The sequence below is a fragment of the Fukomys damarensis genome, unplaced genomic scaffold (genome assembly GCF_012274545.1).
Source record: "Fukomys damarensis isolate Sample0158 unplaced genomic scaffold, DMR_v1.0_HiC HiC_scaffold_36, whole genome shotgun sequence".
In the NCBI taxonomy this organism is placed as follows: Eukaryota; Metazoa; Chordata; class Mammalia; order Rodentia; family Bathyergidae; genus Fukomys; species Fukomys damarensis.
Genome location: NW_022900948.1, coordinates 19,258,780 through 19,276,283, shown reverse-complemented (window position 1 = coordinate 19,276,283; position 17,504 = coordinate 19,258,780). Strand labels below are relative to the sequence as shown.

The following is a 17,504-nucleotide window of genomic DNA, read 5'->3' as shown; positions in this document are numbered from 1 at the left end:
CCCACTGCATACTCTGTGGGGAGAGCAGATTGTGGTCCTATCTTCCTCACTGGAGAACCTCTTCCTGATCTAATCTATAACCAAAGGAGATCAGGATTTACTGTATTTATTGTATGAGGGCCTCAGAGAGGTAGGTTCCTGAGAGTGTACGGAAGACATTACCCCGCTCTGACAAGGTGAGGCAGCCTGCATTCCAATCAGTCCCCTGCAAGCAGAGAGACAGGCTAACTGCACACATGCAGGGCCTTCTCATGCCCACTCTCAGGTGAAGAAGCATTAAATGTGATTTGAGTTTTGACCATGTTTCAGAATGCCTCGAGCTGAGAAAAAGATGTCACCTTGAATTTGGTCATAAGAATATGCTTTGAAGTTAAAATCATCTACTCCTCAATTCCATTTCTGCCACTTACGGAGTGAGACATTAGAAAAATGACTTAATTTCACCGAGCATGCCCTGGAATAGGGTTCCTGTGAAGATTTCACAAGATAAAAGAGTAGAACAGATAGCAAAGAGCCCGAGAAACATAAACAAATGGCACAAGAGCACTTGATGGCCTCTCCCAGAACCCCAATGTACCTGTGGTAGAAGCTGCTAGCACCCAACAGTCGCCTCCAATTCCCACAGCTACTTCTCACCTGAGAGTGTGTTATCCTCTCTCCTCTTTCCTTGGATGTTCTTTCCCTTTGTACTGTTTTCTGGGTCTCTTTCTTGTCCTAAATTTTGTTCTCCATTCTTCTTAGTTGGTGAAAGTCTATCTCCTCTGTTATTTTTTGCTATTCTGCTGCTCCTCCTTCTAAGGAATTATGACTAACAAGACTTAGGGTGAGTAAAAACTTTCCTACTTGATTCCCAGGGAAGTTTATGCTATCATATCCTAGGATAATGAGGAAACCTTCACTGTAAGTCACTATTTTTCTAACGTTCACCAAAAGGCTGGAATCTGGTAATTCCCACAGAAAGCCCTCACTGTGAACATATAAAAGACACTCTTGACAATTTTTTAACATAAAAACATTAGAAATATTCCAAACCACTAGGCACTGTGTAGGAATCTGCTCTAAGCCACAGAGAGCAACTTGTGAGTGAAGGTCACACAAGGCCATCACACCAGTCGGTAGGTGAATTCTAGTACAGTGCTTCTTTTGTGGGGCCAGGATGGGAGTTACTCTGAGCCCTCAGAGGCAGCTTCTCTTTACTTCCAAAGTTAACAAGGGGCTGGGCTGTGACTACTGTGTTAAGAATGCCAGAGTGATGGTTTTACTCAACAGCATGATCTTAACAATATCTTAGACACATTTTATTCATTTTTATTAAACTTCATTTTTAATTAGTACATATTGGTCATATATATTGATCACATTCATTATAAGGAATTTGTACCTGTACATGTTATATCTTAATTGTTTTTTTGATTCCTCTCATCCCTTCCATAGTTGTTTCTGCATCTTCTATTCTGTTCCATTGATCCCTATGTCCATGTTTTTTGCCACTACCATGCTGAGTTTATCGAGGTAGCTTTGTAGCATAACTTCAAATCAGGAATTATGAAGCCCCCTCTTTGCCCCCGTTACCCAGAATTGCTTTTGCCAATCTAGGTCTTTTCTGGTTGCATGTGAATTTTAGGATTGTTTGCTCTAGTTGTGTGAGGTATGCTATTGGCATTTTGATTGGGATTACATTAAATCCAAATAACAGTTTTGCAAGTATGGATATTTTCACTATTTTTATTCTGCCTATCTAAGAACTGGGGCTATGGTTCCATTTTCTGATATCATTTTCCATCTTCTTTTTCAGGGTACTGTAATTTCCAATGTATACATCTTTCACTTTTTTTGAGATTTATTCCTAAGTATTTCATTTTTCTTGATGTCTTTGTGAAAGCTTTGTTTCCCCAATTTCTCTCTTGGTGAGTGTGTTATTCATGCACAGGGTTGATATGGGTTTCTGAGTGCTGAGTTTGTATCCTGCTACACTGACAAATTTGGTTATTAATTCTAGGGGTCTTTTGGTGGCATTTTTCAGGTCTTCTATGTAGAATATAATATCATCGGCAAATACTGATAATTTAACTTCTTCCTTTTCTAGCCATATCCCCTTTATTTCTTTCTCTTGGCCTAGACATTCTTATTAAGCAGCATAAATCAGAAACAGAAGTCTCTTTTAAAACTCCTAATGTTGTATAAAGTGAGAACAAGGCTTGAAATTGCAAAATATCAGTATCACTGAACAGTATCTCAATCTCTTTCACATGCTGATGCTATGTGTTTCTGCAAGCATTTTCAGTTTCATGGAAACAAGATCTTTCCCTCTAACCCTAGCATAAAGATTTGTCATTACTGGAAGCATAAAGGTTTGTCATTACTGGAAGCAATATGCTTGTTGGCAGAGAGGGAAAGAGGGCAGACTTTAGTTGTTATTTCACCTCTGATGGGTAGGGGAACTCATTTCTTCTCTGCCTCCTGCTTGGAGCCTGTTAACTCAGCCAGTGTGTTCAGCCTAATTTTCCAAGACACTTTTCCTGTTTCTAAATTCCCACGCACTATTAAAGAAGGACAGGACAGAGAATATCTGATTTTGAAACATTCTCCTTCTCTTTCTCTTAAATTGGACAGCTAGTGGGAGATGCTGTGCAGTGAGGCTTAATATTGGTTTGCTTTTTACCTGACCACATCTTCATTCAAGACTGCTGAGTCCCTTCTGCAGACATGGTAAGAATCCACCTACCTACCTAACCAATCATTTATTCAATAAACATATATCGAGCATCTGCTATGTGCCGGGGCCCTGTGCAAGTCACCTGGAGTGCAGAGATGAATAAACTGTAGTTGCTCAAGGCCAAAAATAATTATGTCATACTATACGAAATCCTGAAAGTTATAAAGAAAGGGCTGAGGAATTCAGAGGAAGAAGTAGTTAGTTTTACCCAAATGGAGAGATGCTGGAAAGATTTCCAGAAAAGATTATATTTAGGCAGGGATTTTTTTGTTTGTTTGTTTGCCTTTAATTTGAGGTCCTTTTTTTTCATCCTTAACAAATAAAAAAGTGTATAGATTTACTGTCCGCAACATGTTTGAAATGTCTACTCATCCTGGAATAGTTAAATCAAACTAATTGACAAATGCATTGCCTCATGTAAAATTGGTGATAAGAACCCTTAAAATCTTTCGTCATTCTACTTCCTGTCCTCCAAGTTTTGCTTTGGCTGTTGTTGTTTTTACCACTCATTGCTTGATTCTTTTCAAAGTACAGATACTCTTCATTTAATGACCTACCTGTTTAAAGACTGTCTGGACATAGAACTGAGGCCTACTGTTTGGATTTACTGACCTACTGCTCTAACATACAACCTCTTTTTATTTTTGTGCAGCGCTATACATCTTGTTCATAGAGCCTTAATGTCCTTTCCTTGTACAGTATACCTTGTTTAATTTTTGCTGATCTTACTATACAGTGCAGTACTGTAGCTTTATGTTCTGTTACACTGGACAGTACTGCATGTAAGAGTTATGCAAATAACAGCAAAGACATCAAGTTGCAGTTTCCTTTGACCATTTCTGTTTGAATATTTTAATGTACATACTATAAGCTGGTTGCAGGAACGGAACTTGGTCATTAAATGTGGAGTCTTTCTTGGGTTAATCTTAGTCTCAGTTACCACTGCACCTCACTACAATATGAACTTCCTGAGGACAGAGGTCCTATCCGAACACAAATCTCTCACTGAATTCTTCATTGGGGAAAAAGAAGTACTGAAAGGAAAAATTGAGGACACAGGATGGACAATATAAAGGAGATATATTTAAGTGTTCAAGTTTAAAGAAAGCCTGGGAAGGACACTAGATCTATTCCTGGGTTTGTATCTGGGAGAACGTCCTTAAGAGAACATGTAGAAGAACTAGCAGAGGCAGGGAAGAGTACCTGCGGAAGGCATTCTGATCATGCTAGGATAGAGACAAAGCTAAGTAACAGAGGAAGTTTCCAGTAGAAGTTCCTCTGGTCCCTAAGGATGAAAGCAACAAACTCAAACCATGTCCAAACCAAAATATGTGGAATCCAGCCACATATAAGACCAAGTCCAGCTTCAGAAGTGCAGACACAGCTAACGTGACAAGTATGGTCAGGAATAGCCCAAGTTTTAAGTTTTAACCTTTCTTTAACCATTTACTGAATAATTTATTTAAAATACATGACCAGAGAGAGGCAGTATGTTATAGCGACCAACAGGGCAAAGTTTACAGCCAGAATAACAAAGTGTGAATCCTATCTCTGACCAGTACGAGTAGTGACTCAGTGAAAGTTACTCAAACTTTTCTGTGCTTGAGAAACTTACATGTTAGATAAACTCTAACAAGATGATTTTTGACGAAGAACCCTAAAATTTAAGGTGTTAATGACTAAATAACACAAGACATAGCCAGTTCTTTAAAAGTCTGGAATCTTTTCTTCTCTCATGGGAGACTCCCTCAGGTTCTTCTAGGAGGTCCATCTTGCATCACAAGGTCCAAAAGATTGCAATGTCCTTTATAGTTGATAGTTCATGTTTATTTCCTATTTAAGAAATTCTTGAGTATAACACTCTTACACAAGGATAAATTATACAGAAGTTATGTTTCTTCCAGACAGAAACTTCCATATTTCTTCCCTTTTCTCATAAGATCCCCTCCAGATGTCATCATCGTGACACCTCTTAAGCAGAGAGTGCTACCTACTGACATAGCTTGAGCTCACTGTCTCATGGAGTATACTCTCCATCTCCTTTTCACATTTGCTTTGTATACTGCTATTGCTTCTTAATTTACTGATCATCCAAACACTATACCATTCTTTCTATCTGGTTATGTATAATACAGCTATATCAAATTGTAGGAGGTCAATATGTCTTATTACACATTACACTAAAACAATCCAGCCTACAGTGCACTCGCCAAATCATAATGTACAGAACTGGTTGCTATCCTTCTTATCCCCTGTTGCCCACATTATACCTAAGGGGTATGACAGTCTTGTTGGCTTCTTCTCTGTTATTGTAGGTTATTATGTGTTACTAAATAGCTGTCATACTGTGCTTTCCAGAAGGGACCATTTGTCCGACCAAAGTTAAATGATAGGGAGATATTTTAGTGGGGGATAACCCTGGGAACAGATGCCATTCTGTCAATACCTAAACCACCATTTCCTGTCTTTTAGCCACTTGACAATGCATGTAAAAATACCAAGACTATTACACATCAATTTCCACCCTTGCCTTGATTTCTAGTTCTCTAAAAAATCCATTTTTCAAAAGCAATTCTGATGTGAACATTTACAGCCTTATCTTTTTAGGTAACAGAAATTAGACAGAGGAAAGTGTAGGTGGACAAATAACAGCTGTCCAGCTCTTTTGTACTCAGATTCTCTCTTTCATTTGAGCAGACTGTAACTTCACGAGCTTTTCCTCATTAATTCTACCAGTAGCAACGAGGGAGGAATCTCTCCCACTGATTTAGCTACAGACTACATTTTAGGCCCTCAACCCTTACCTCTGGGTCTATGTCTGTTTTCATCTTTTCATTCAAAATGACCTTTCCAGGGAAGGAGAGGGCTGTACCTGAACTCTCCATATTTTCCAGTTCATTTTGCTATAAATCTAAAAATGCAGTTGGAACTGTTTCCAAGATGATCAGTATGTGGTCAATTATATATAAATTTGTTTCCACTTCCATGCCTACACAAAGTTAATATAGTGATGTCACTCCCAGTCTAAGTGCAACACAGTGACATTCCTTGCTCTTTGCTATTGCCCCCTCCATCATTTCTGACTACCTCGTTAGTACACTGTCAACCCCAGAGGAGAAAGGAACCCACCTTCACGGGGCTTTCCCAGCCCCAGGCCCTCTGTGTGTATACCTGTGTCCCCATTAGAGCTTTCCATGTCCTGTGAGGCAGGGATTATCACCCTCACATGACAGAGGATGGCTAATGCTCAAGGCGATCACTCCTCACACAAGATGACAAAAATAAGATGAAGTAGAACTAGCATATAGTTCTCCTTTGAAGTTCATGTGTTTTCCCCAGGCTGTCTGTAGCTGGGTGTGGAAGGATGAAGCTGACTCTTGGGAGCTCTGGCCACTTCTGCGTGCCTATCCTTGGCTCACACAAAGTGTGTTCCTCATACTAAAGGGAAAGGGACTTTCAGAATTCTTTTTATCAGTAGAATCACTGTAACAGTTTACTCAATGTTTTTCTTTTTTCTAAGCTTTAACATTTTTTAAATTTTAATATAACACAAGTAGATATTTAAAAGGAAGATATAAAAATCAGTCTTCTTACTAATATGAGAGATAAATAGAACTTCAGAACAACATAGTTAGAAAATAACAATATTAATACACTGTGTTCCATAATCTTAAAAGCATGGTCAAAGTGTTACTCAGAGTACAAACCATAGGCAAAAAAAGACTCTCTCTTATAAAACAAGTAGACAACAGCACAAAACTTTACTTTCAATGAACAAACAAAAATATTAGTAGTATAAATGAAACAAATTAGCATACATAGTGAAATATCCTTGAAACAACAGAATAGGTAATCTGGAGAGTTGTTTGGATTTCTGCCTACTCCCATGTTTATTACTTAATGTTTTCCAAGTATCATGTTTCCTATTTTAAAAGGTGAAAAAACATGAATTTATTTCACAAGTTGATTAAAACAGATTCTACAAATTACAAAATTGTCTTGTCACAAAGTCTCTCGGGATGAAAACATTCTAAAGACAGAGAAATAAGTTTGCCACCGTGTGGGATGTTCGTCGCTTTCGGCTTCCCCTCCACATCCCTGGAAAGATGCCAGCCAGCGTCATTGTTTCCTATGCCTTGAGACCTGCAGGAGGCTGCACTAACAGAGACAGAGTGATGAGGCGCGAGTGCTTAAGGGAGAGAGCGTCATCACTTGATGCCTCAGAGAAGCATCATTACCAAGAACGTGTCGGGCAGAGAGAATCTGACCAGTCAGTCTCCAGAAACCAGGCTCATAGATCTTTATCTAGTACCTAACTTTATTTAATCCCTACAACAATTCCAGCTACTAAGAGCATAAGCTTTGGGATCAGAAAATATCGTGACGGAATTTCAGCCCTGTCTCTCACTAGCTGACTTCTGGTGAGTTACTTCTCTCTCTGTGCCTTGATTTTCTTATTTGTAGAATGGGCTACATCTCTGTGATAAGGAATAAATGAAATAAGATCTGAAAAATATTTAACACAGCTTCTCACATACAATATATATTTAAGTTCATTAAAAAAATATATATAGATATATTATTTCTACGAGAGAGAGAGAGAGAGAGAGAGAGAGTGAAATGAGCTACTTTCATCAGGTGCTGCTCTAGTATTTGGGGCTAAAGCAGAAAATAAAACAAACAGAGCTTAGGGATTTTAATATTCAATATGTAATTATTATTTTAATTATCCACTGAATTATGATATAATTATTACTGGCCTCAGTTTACAAGTGAAGATTTTGAGGTACAGAAACTCATTTCTCTAGATCACCTCAGTAGCAGGAACCCTGATCTATATCAATCTGTAGTCTGCTTTGCTTGATACCAGTTACACAGGGATGAATAAGATGACAGAGTTGCTGAAATGGTGGCATATTCATAACTTCATCATGTATATGCATGAGGGATAAGCATGATAATTCATACACACGGCCTCATTTATTCTATCTCTGTGCTGCATAGCTGACCTAGTATAGCAGAAAAGCTTACGATGTACAGTCAGAGAAGCCGAATTTAAATCCTGACTGCCACGTACTTGATACCATGTACCAACTGTGAGTAACTTGATTTCTTAAACCTATATCTGTCCATCTACACCATAAGGGTAACAGCACACTCACAGGAATATTTGGGTAAAATTAGCTGTGGGTTTTCAGGAACTTTGTAAACTCTAATACATTATGGAAGGAATGTTATCAGGCAAACTATTTTAGAGGCAATTTTCTCTCATTGCATCTTAGCACATTAAAAACTGTGGCACCCGTCCTTTTATTGTGATTATTAATTATTGCATATAAATTTTACAGATTAAAAGTTTTCACTGTGACTTTTCCACACATGCATACATCATAGCACTACTCTTCAGAGCATTTCTTGATCAGTATATACAGCACTGAAGAGTACAATGTGCAGGCACCCAGCCTAGGGGTCTCAGATAGCTAAAAGACATCTCCCTCTCTTCTCACTAAGCTCTGAACCCTAACATAGGATCTCCCCACCCAGAGGAGCTGTACCTTTTTCTTATTTGCTCACAGACACAGTATGAGCTAACGGTATTTTATTTTCTGTTCTCCTTTACTCTTTCCTTCTTCCACCTGTTTCTGCTGTTTAACTTCTTCCTCCAACTTTCATTCCTTCTGACCTGAGCTCTTCCTACTTCTTGACTTTCTGTCTCAACTGACAGTACTTTAAACAAGGTGGTTTCTCTCCCTGCCAGTTGCTTCTCTTCTTGCCTATGTGTGTTTTCCAAAATTTGATGCACCAAAATCTGTTCCCTGTCTGCCAAAGAATGCCCACTCTCCAGTTGACTTTAAGACCTAAGGGAACAGCTCAGGGAGAAGAGCAACTTTGCTCCAAGTCAGAAAGGAGGCTGCCATTGTGAATCAAGGCAACCACGGTCAAATCCTCCACTTGCAGTTATGACTTACAAGAATCCAACATACATTCACACTTAGAAGTACATAAAGATTTTAAAAAGCAAACAAAGAATAAATGCATTTCACAAGGAAAAACACATTTTCCTTGTTAACTGTGTATTGAATAGAGAGGAACAGGTGAGTGAAAGTTCAGGTAACAAAAGGCGAAGAAATCAGAAGCTTCAGTAGGGTGATAAATGAAGCTTAAAGTTAGAGTAACAGAGAAAATTATCCTGCAAGCCATGTGCTGAATGGCACCAAATAGGGCCAACAAAGGAGAACCCACAAGATCGTTTAGTTCTCAAATTTCCACATATTCAGTAAAATAGTGTCTTGATAAATATACATGCACTTGTTCTCCCAAATCTATTTCTGACTGTCTAAGCCAGAAGCTTGCAATATTCCAACAGCATCTCGGATTCTAAGAAGAAGAGGGCTGATGACAAGCAGTGAAAGACAAGAAGATGAAACGATTATTCTATACTAATTTTTGATTCACTCTCCAGGAAGGGCTGTGAAAGGAAATGGAGGAAGAGAGAAGAGAGGAAGAGGAGAGGGTGAGAACTCAGAAGTAATTTACACCCACTCAGAGGTGAAGGAAAGGAACTAAACCTGATTAAGGGAAAACACATTTTTAAAAACTTCCCTAAATCCCTGCAACCTCCATCACATGTGCTATCTGCTTTTGCATTTTGTCTGTAGTTTCTAATTGCCTTCTCTTTTCAACACAGCCATCTGGCTTATCTAAAATAAACCATGGGTTGTGTTCACATATAGGATTGACCCAACTCTCCTGCTGCTGCTTTCCTTATGGGGAATTTGTCAAGCAGACAGAGGCAGGAGGGCAAAACTGGAAAGTGCTTAGGTGGAAACAACTGCAGGAGAACAGTGTGACAAAGAGTGGTCCACAAAGGATGTCAGCCTCCAGCTTTTATCAAGAAAGGACACGTGCAGCAGTAGGACCTGCAACCTTTAAGCTAGAGGTGACATACAGCAGGAAGGAAGCCTCTTTTTCATCTAATGACCCATGTAATTCAAGAACACAGCTGGGCAAAATACAAACTGCAGATCAGCAGATCTCAGGGGCCTCAGGAAGAGAAATCTTAGAAACACCACTTAAGCAGAGAATGATAACATTTCATTGATCTTGAAGTGATTGGTTAAAAGTGACAGGGAAAAAGCAACGCACTCTGTAGGAACAAGGCTAAACTGGGCCATTTAGCTTGGCAGCAATTGAAATAAGGAGATCCTCAAGAAAGGAATTTGAAAACAGTATAAATAGTTAGTGCAAGTGATGTCATACCATGGAAAGCCCTTTTCCCTGGGAATCAGAATTTGCTTCTAATCCAGCTCTACATTAATCTAGTCTGTGTAGAGCTGGGAGTTCCCAGTGGGGACTACTGAGGACCTTGTTCATGTGGCCTCTGAACTAACATTTGCCTTTTGTTACCTTAAAACATGTGGATAGAGGGTCGGGGATTTAGCTCAGCAGTTCCGTGGCCTGCCTCGCAAGCGCAAGGACCTGAGTTCGATCCCCGGTACAAAAACATGTGGATAGAAAATATAAAGGGCAGCAATTAGTCTACAAATTGGAAACATGATCAGTGTGACCATGGAGTCGGCATGCAGGGAATTTGACTTGGCCAGATTCTTTGTGCTCTTTTGCATTTGCACAATCACTAGTCAAAGAGTCAGAGCCAGTGGGGTGGACTACTCCCAGCTCTGCCCCTGATCAGCAAGTGTGATTTGGTAATGCAGTCTTTATCTCAACCACCTGATCTGTAAAATGGGAAGGATATGAGTGGAGCCATACATTTGATTTCTTAGGGGTCTTGTTACCTCCTGTGCCATACCCAGCCTTGAAGCTCACTATGTTTTCCCCACAAATAAACTACAATAAGCCCAACAAGAGGAGATTATCATTAGTTTGTTTATCTTCTATACACATGCCATGCTTGTTTCACCACTAGCAGTTGTTAGTCTTCTGAACTAGAATTTGAATCCATCTCTGCCTTCCAAACTCTCCCAGCCATTCATCATATTCTCCATAAGTCATTCTTGATGCTTTGATCAGCTGAAGCTGATCTTTCAATTTTTTCGCTATTCTTACAAACCAGAACATATTAGTTAGCCCTTGGACTACATTATCTGATGTTGCCCTCACATTAGTTTCTGTAACTTAAGTCTTGTCTCTTGTTATGGTTTAAATCTAAAATGTCCCCCCAGGGTCTCATGTGCAGAGGTACGTGGAAGGGTATATTCTCGGCCCTGGCTCTTCCCTCTACCTCTGCTTCCTGGAAGCCATAGTTGAATAGCTTTTCTCTGCCATACCCGCCCTCTGTGCCATTTCTGCCTTGGAACCAGATGGCCACGGACTGAAACTGTGAGTCAAAACAAACCTCTCCTCCTTTGAGTGGTGGGTGTCAGGTATTGTGTTCCAGCAACAAGAAAGCTGACTAAATACGTCTTGTTAACTAGATGGAAAATTCTGTAAGTCCTAAGCTCTCATATTCTCTAAGAAGCAAAAGTAAAGCAGTAAAGTAAAGGCTTCATACACAGAGATATAGTCAATTTGGCCCAAGGACTAGTAAAAGCTATTCGTAGATGCCAACTTCATCTTGATACATAGAATAAACTTCCTGCACATTGTTAAGATCTTCAAATTAAACTTGAGTTTAGGTTGTTTGCAATAACTTCCTTGACTATCCTTCACTATTAATAATTCAAATGTATGAACACTTTCAAAACCACAGCCCTCTGTTCCAAGTGCTTTGTGTGCATTATCTCACTTAATTCTTGCAGCTAAAAATAGATGGTATTATCGATTCAACTTTGGAGATGGGGAAAATGAGGCACAACACAGTCAAATCCTTGCCTAAATTGAAAAAATAGTAAAGGACAGAGCTAGGACTGAATGCAAATTGTTTAAATTCACAGCCTAAGATAATAACTCTATAGTATTTTACTGTATGGCTTGAGTGTAATTTTTATAATAGCAGGTTTTAAATAGAGTCATCTTTCTTGTATGGAGCTTTTTTGGTTTTTAGCATATAGACTAAACGATCTCATCTTTAGTGCTCATTCTAACCAGGGACTATGGTAACCTTTTACATATGTCTCATTAATCAAATCTTGCATTGTCTGACTAGTCATGTAATTACCACGAATAGAGGCAGTTATTTCTCTTTAGTGATAAACTAATTAAATTTAAATAATTTATCCAAAGACAGAAGATTTTTTATTATTTAAAATTGAGTTTATTGGTACATTTTAGGTATACAGTACAGTTACATTCATTATTGGGATCTTTTACCTTTACAGGGCAGGTCTTGGTTCTCATTTTTTCCCCTTGTCCCTGCCCTCCCTTCACCCCCTCCTCCCCTCCCCATTTACAAACACTTTATTTCCATTTTTTCATTTTCTTATATTTTTTCTTTTCCCTTATTCCCTTTCCCCTTCCCTTCCCACTTTCCCTACACCTTTAGCCCTTTTCTTCCTATTTCACATTGTTAATTCTCTCATTAGAATCTTGTGTACAATTATAATTTTTCACACCAGAGAAACTATTCAGTATTTACACATGTGTGACTTATATATTTCATTTAGGAGTATATATCCTCAATATGTATCCATTTTCCTATGAATGAATCTAATTTCTCATTCTTTACGGATGAGTAATATTCCATTTTATTGAAAAACCACATCTTCTTTATCCAGTTTCCAACTGATGGACAAATGTGCTGTTTCCAAGTTTTAGCTATTACAAACTGTGCCGCTATAAACATGGGTGTGCATATATCACTGTGATATATTCTTTTAATTCTTTTGGAAAGATACCCAGAAGAAAAAAAAGATTTTTGATAGTGAAGCTAGAATTGAAATTTAGTTTTTTCTGATATCAGAGGCCAAACTTAACCTGTTCACTTTGCTTTCTTAATGTTACTATAGATTATAGTGCATAGATGATTTAATTACAGCAAATTTTCCTTTATAATAGATATAAAATCAGAGGGTCATAATTAAATCAACTTTCTTCCTAGCAGTCCAGCACTGCAGTTATTAAAAGAAAATCGATATTAGAGTATAAGATAGATTTCAAAAGTATGTTTTATGTAAGGAGACAGAGACACTGTAGACTAAAGGAGTGCTAGGGTGAATCAGCTTTTATTTTTGTGTTGTTTTTGTTTGTTTGTTTTTTGGTACAGGGATTGAACTTGGGACCTTCCATTTGTGAGGCAGGCAGCAGAACCACTGAGCTAAATCCCTAGCCAAGGGTGAATCAAAGTTTGAATTGGTGGGAATATTCTAGACATAGAGAAAGAAAAAAAATAATCTTAGGCTGGGGATTTAGTTCAGTGGTTCTGCTGCCTGCCTCACAAGCACAAGGACCTGAGTTCGATCCCCAGGGCCAAAAGAAAAAAAAAGAAAAAAGAAAAAATAATCTTATTCTCAGACTATTACTCATGCTAATCTTTCCACAACAGTTTTCTATGTGGAGCCTGACAAGGGATTTCTATCAGAGCTAGACATTAATTCAATTGCACAGTTTTGTAGCACGATTGAAGCTATCTCGTGGCCAAATTTAGACATGAGAATGCAAACCATAATCCTTATTTAATCATTCAAGGCATAGATGTAGTTTGGAAATTGAGGGGACTGTATGCAGAGAGTTCCTGAAAGGCTTATGAAGAGATTAAAAAAGTTAAATTGTAGGGATTGAGGGGGAAAGAAGAAGTTAAAAAAAACACAGAAGGAATAGAATTTCCCAGTACTTTTTTTTTTTTAAGGCTTTATGTTTTTAAAGAAGCCTAAAGAACTTTTAGGCTTTGAGCAAAATTAAGAAGATGGTACCGACTTGGTACAGCATAACCCCCTGAAGTCTTCAGTTCTCCTTGGGTTGTTTAGATAGATGGAAATGACATGTATTCATGATAAGAATATCATACGGAGTCCTTTCACTTCTCTAGAAATCCCCCATGTGCTGCATATTCATGCCTTTCCCTACCCATAACCACAGGCAACCATTGATTTTTTTTTACTGTCTCTATAGTTGATCTTTCCAGAATGTCCTATAGCTGGAATCATACAGAAAATTGCTTTTTTTAAATATGGTCTTTTTCACGTAATAATATAATTTAAGGTTTCTCCAAGTATTTTCATGACTTTGTACCTTGTTATTTTTTTTTAAGTGTGGAATAGTATACATTGTCCAGCTGCATTAGAATTTATCTGTCTTGGTTGTTCCCAAGTTTGGGAATTTATGAATAAAGCTTCTATGAAAACCCATGTACATGTTATTTTTCCCCCATCTAAATTCACAACTCCTCTGAGTAAATACCAAGCAGTGTGATTGCTGGAGGTCATGCTAAGAGAGGGTTTAGTTTTCTGAGAAACTGCCAAACTGTCTTCCAGAGGAAGGGCACCATTTTGCATTCCCACCAGTAATGAATGAAAATTCCTGCTGCTCCGCATACCCACCAGCATTTGGTGTAGTCCGTGTTCCAGATTTAGCCTATCTAATAGGTGTGTCACCCCAGGGAGTTCTTTAGTGACCTGTACCCTGTTCACTTCTAGGGACTTAGTTCGGTTAATTGATCTCAGTCTCCTTATAAGCCTTTAAGGAATTCTCTGCACACAGCCTCAGTTTCCAAACCACCTGTTTATAAGTCACTACAATACCATTTGACACTATTTATCAGAGACTCTAGGAAATATATGGTTATGGAAAGCTGGAATAATCCCAATATGCTAAAGTTTCTTTTCCAACAAAATCCCCGATAGCAAGGATTCTGAAAACAACAGGCAACACAGACAGAATATTTATCAGGAATTAAGTACTGTTCTGAGCACTTTGCTTAACTCATGTGGTGCTGCCGACATTCCTACAAGTCAGGTACTCTAATTATCACTTTATTTATGTACTTGTACATTTTCAAGCACATTTTATTTGTTCTTTGTGAGTGATTTTATTCTTAGTAATTGGTTGGGTATCAGCAAGAATTAAAATGAAGTTGAGGAAATTCTCAGCAAACATGTACATGTTTCAAAAATATAGGCTCCTAGCAAGCAATATTAAACAATACAAAAATAATGGCTGCCATCTATGAATTACAAGAATTTTAATCTAAAATAAACATGTACATGTTTCAAAAATATAGGCTCCTAGCAATATTAAACAATACAAAAATAATGGCTGCCATCTATGAATTACAAGAATTTTAATCTAAATTAATTTCAAAACATCTCTCTAAGGTTACTTTATTATTAGTTCCCTTTTATTGAGATGCAGGCATGTGTAAGGACCGCAAGGGTTTCCTAGGATTATGAGCATGGAGGGCAAGCACTATCTTGTGTGAATTCCTCTGATCTACTCAGTGTCATCCTGCAAGCAGGTGTCGAAGGAAAAGCTTCTTCTTACCTCTTTTTGCCATGAAAACATGGAGGTAGTGGAATAATGAATGAAAAATCCTGGATGCAAAATAGTTTTAGTGCAGCTTTTAGTTTCATCAGGTCATTAGCAAAATGCACACATTTAAAAGCATACATTTGATGACATTCGAGATATATATACAGAGTCTGCCAAAAATGTATACATCAGAAAAAGAAAATCTTGTATAAATATTTTAGTGCTAAACTTGTTGAGACATCATGACAGTAATACAGGTTACCTTTGGCCTCTGCAATTATAAAGGTGCTCACCCTGGTTACCACTAGCTTCCAGACATTTATTAGTACAGTGAACTGCTGAAGCGTATATACATTTTTTGTCAGTCTTATATAAATACATATGTATGTAAGCATCACCATAATCAAGTTTGTAAGCAGATCCAGCACCCCAAGAAGTTTCATCATTGCCCTTTATGATCTGCTGCTCTCTGCTCACCTATCCCCAGGCAGCTACATTATGTTCTGTCATAACACATCAGTATGCATTTCCTAGAAATTTACATAAATGAATTCTTACAGAACATATTCTTTGTCTCTTTGTCAGGCTTTTGCAACCAGTTTAATTATTTTAACATTCATCCATATTGTTGTGTATGTCAATAGTTTGCTTCTTTTAATTGCTAAGTAGTATTCCATTGTATGGCTATACCACAATTTGGTTGTCTATTCACCTGTAGCTGGATCGATGTTTTGCTTGTTTCCAGTTTAGAACTACTACACATAAAGCTACTATGAAGATTTAAATACAAGTATTTGTGTGGATTTATGCTTTCATTTCTCCTGGATAAATACCTAGGAATGGGATGGCTGGGTCATTGGTAGAGTATTATGAAACTATCTCCTTCCAAAGCTTTCATCACAGAAATCTGTAACTGTGAAAATCACATGAACTTAGGCAAAGAAAGGATACGTCTTCATTTTTTGGAAAGATACCACAATAACATGGGCATATCAACAGAACAAATGCCACCACCTGTCATGTTAAGCTTGCCCTTTGCTGAAAGCCAAAGGCCGTATCTTTGTTTGGAAGAGAGTTCTGATTTATCATACCTTCAAAGCAGCACTTGGGACTGCATTTGGCACTCAACACACTGTCTGCCATGGTTTGATTCAAATGAAACAAGGGTTTGGCGAAAGTACACAAGAGGATCACTACATCTTGAAGGAAAAACTACTTCTATTTATTTTGAAAACAAACATCCTTTTAAGGAAAGAATTTATCTGAATGTAAACAAAAACTCATAAGGACAGATTATGATTCCAGTGGGGCTTTTATTCCTTAGAATTTTTCAAAAATGGGATTACTAGCTCGTGTCCCACTGTAAGCCATAGATATCTTTCTTTTCCAGTATTACAGGTCCCGTTTTTTTCTTTAATGTATTTCTAGAACACAACACCCAGGTTCAAAAAAATTTCCCTATATCCCAAAGTGCTTAAAAGATCGTATTCTTTCCAAAATTCCACAAAATCCCTAAACTTCTCTTTCTAGAAATTCTGACAGCCTTAATCGCCCCTGCACCCCAGCCCACCGTCCCCTCCACCACATTTGAGGCACTTTAATTCTTCCCACTACTTCCCTAGTTCTCACCCCTTATGCTCCTGAAATGCGCATTCCATTACCTACTTACTTTCATTCCCCTCTTACACTCATCACTTCGCATGGTCCACCTGCCATCCTGTGAGCATCCATCCATTACTGAGTAAATTGCCTACTTTGCCTTTATTGCCAGAACAAAGCCCGAGGCATTTTATTTCAAAGGCTGGAGTCCTAATCGTAAAGATGCTCTACTTTTTGGTATCTTGAGAGCTTTGGACTAATGTATACGTACAGTAATGCTAAGGGTGAATATGGTTTGTGCCCCCTCCAAGGGTCATCTGTTGGGAATTTCATCCCCAGGGTGGCAGTATTGGGAGTTTAGTAGAAATGTTGAGATATATTACCTAGTACAGGATCCTTAGCTCAACTGGAAACATGTCCTCAAGAGGGTTTGTAGGATGTCATTTTCTCACTTTCTTTCTTGTCTGGCAGTGCAATCACTCACTCCTGCACAAGCTCACACCACTGAAATCTTCTATAAAATAGTACAGCCAGGGGGAGGCCTTCACCAGAACCTGTGCTGTGCCATTTGAAGTTTTGCTCTCCAGAACCATGAGAAAAATGCTTTATAACTATTTACTTTATAAATTGGCCTATTTCAGGTATTTTTTAGCTACAAAAAGCTGAACAATAAAAATTCCTCAACACTCCTAATTTGGAGGAACTTAAATGTTTATAATGTTTGGGCTAAACTTTACAGCATGGAACCCTATTTAGGATTTTGGAAATACAGAAATATATTGACTTGAGTTACACTGGAAACCATTTATAGCAAAATCCTTGAGAA

The 17,504-nt window shown here is 38.2% G+C and overlaps 1 protein-coding gene across 3 annotated transcripts in view; it reads right to left on the bottom strand.

Annotated features, from left to right (window-relative positions):
* Plppr1 (phospholipid phosphatase related 1) overlaps positions 1-17,504 on the bottom strand; it is a 309,420-nt gene that overhangs the window by 183,223 nt on the left and 108,693 nt on the right. The gene's annotated exons all lie outside the window — the stretch shown is intronic.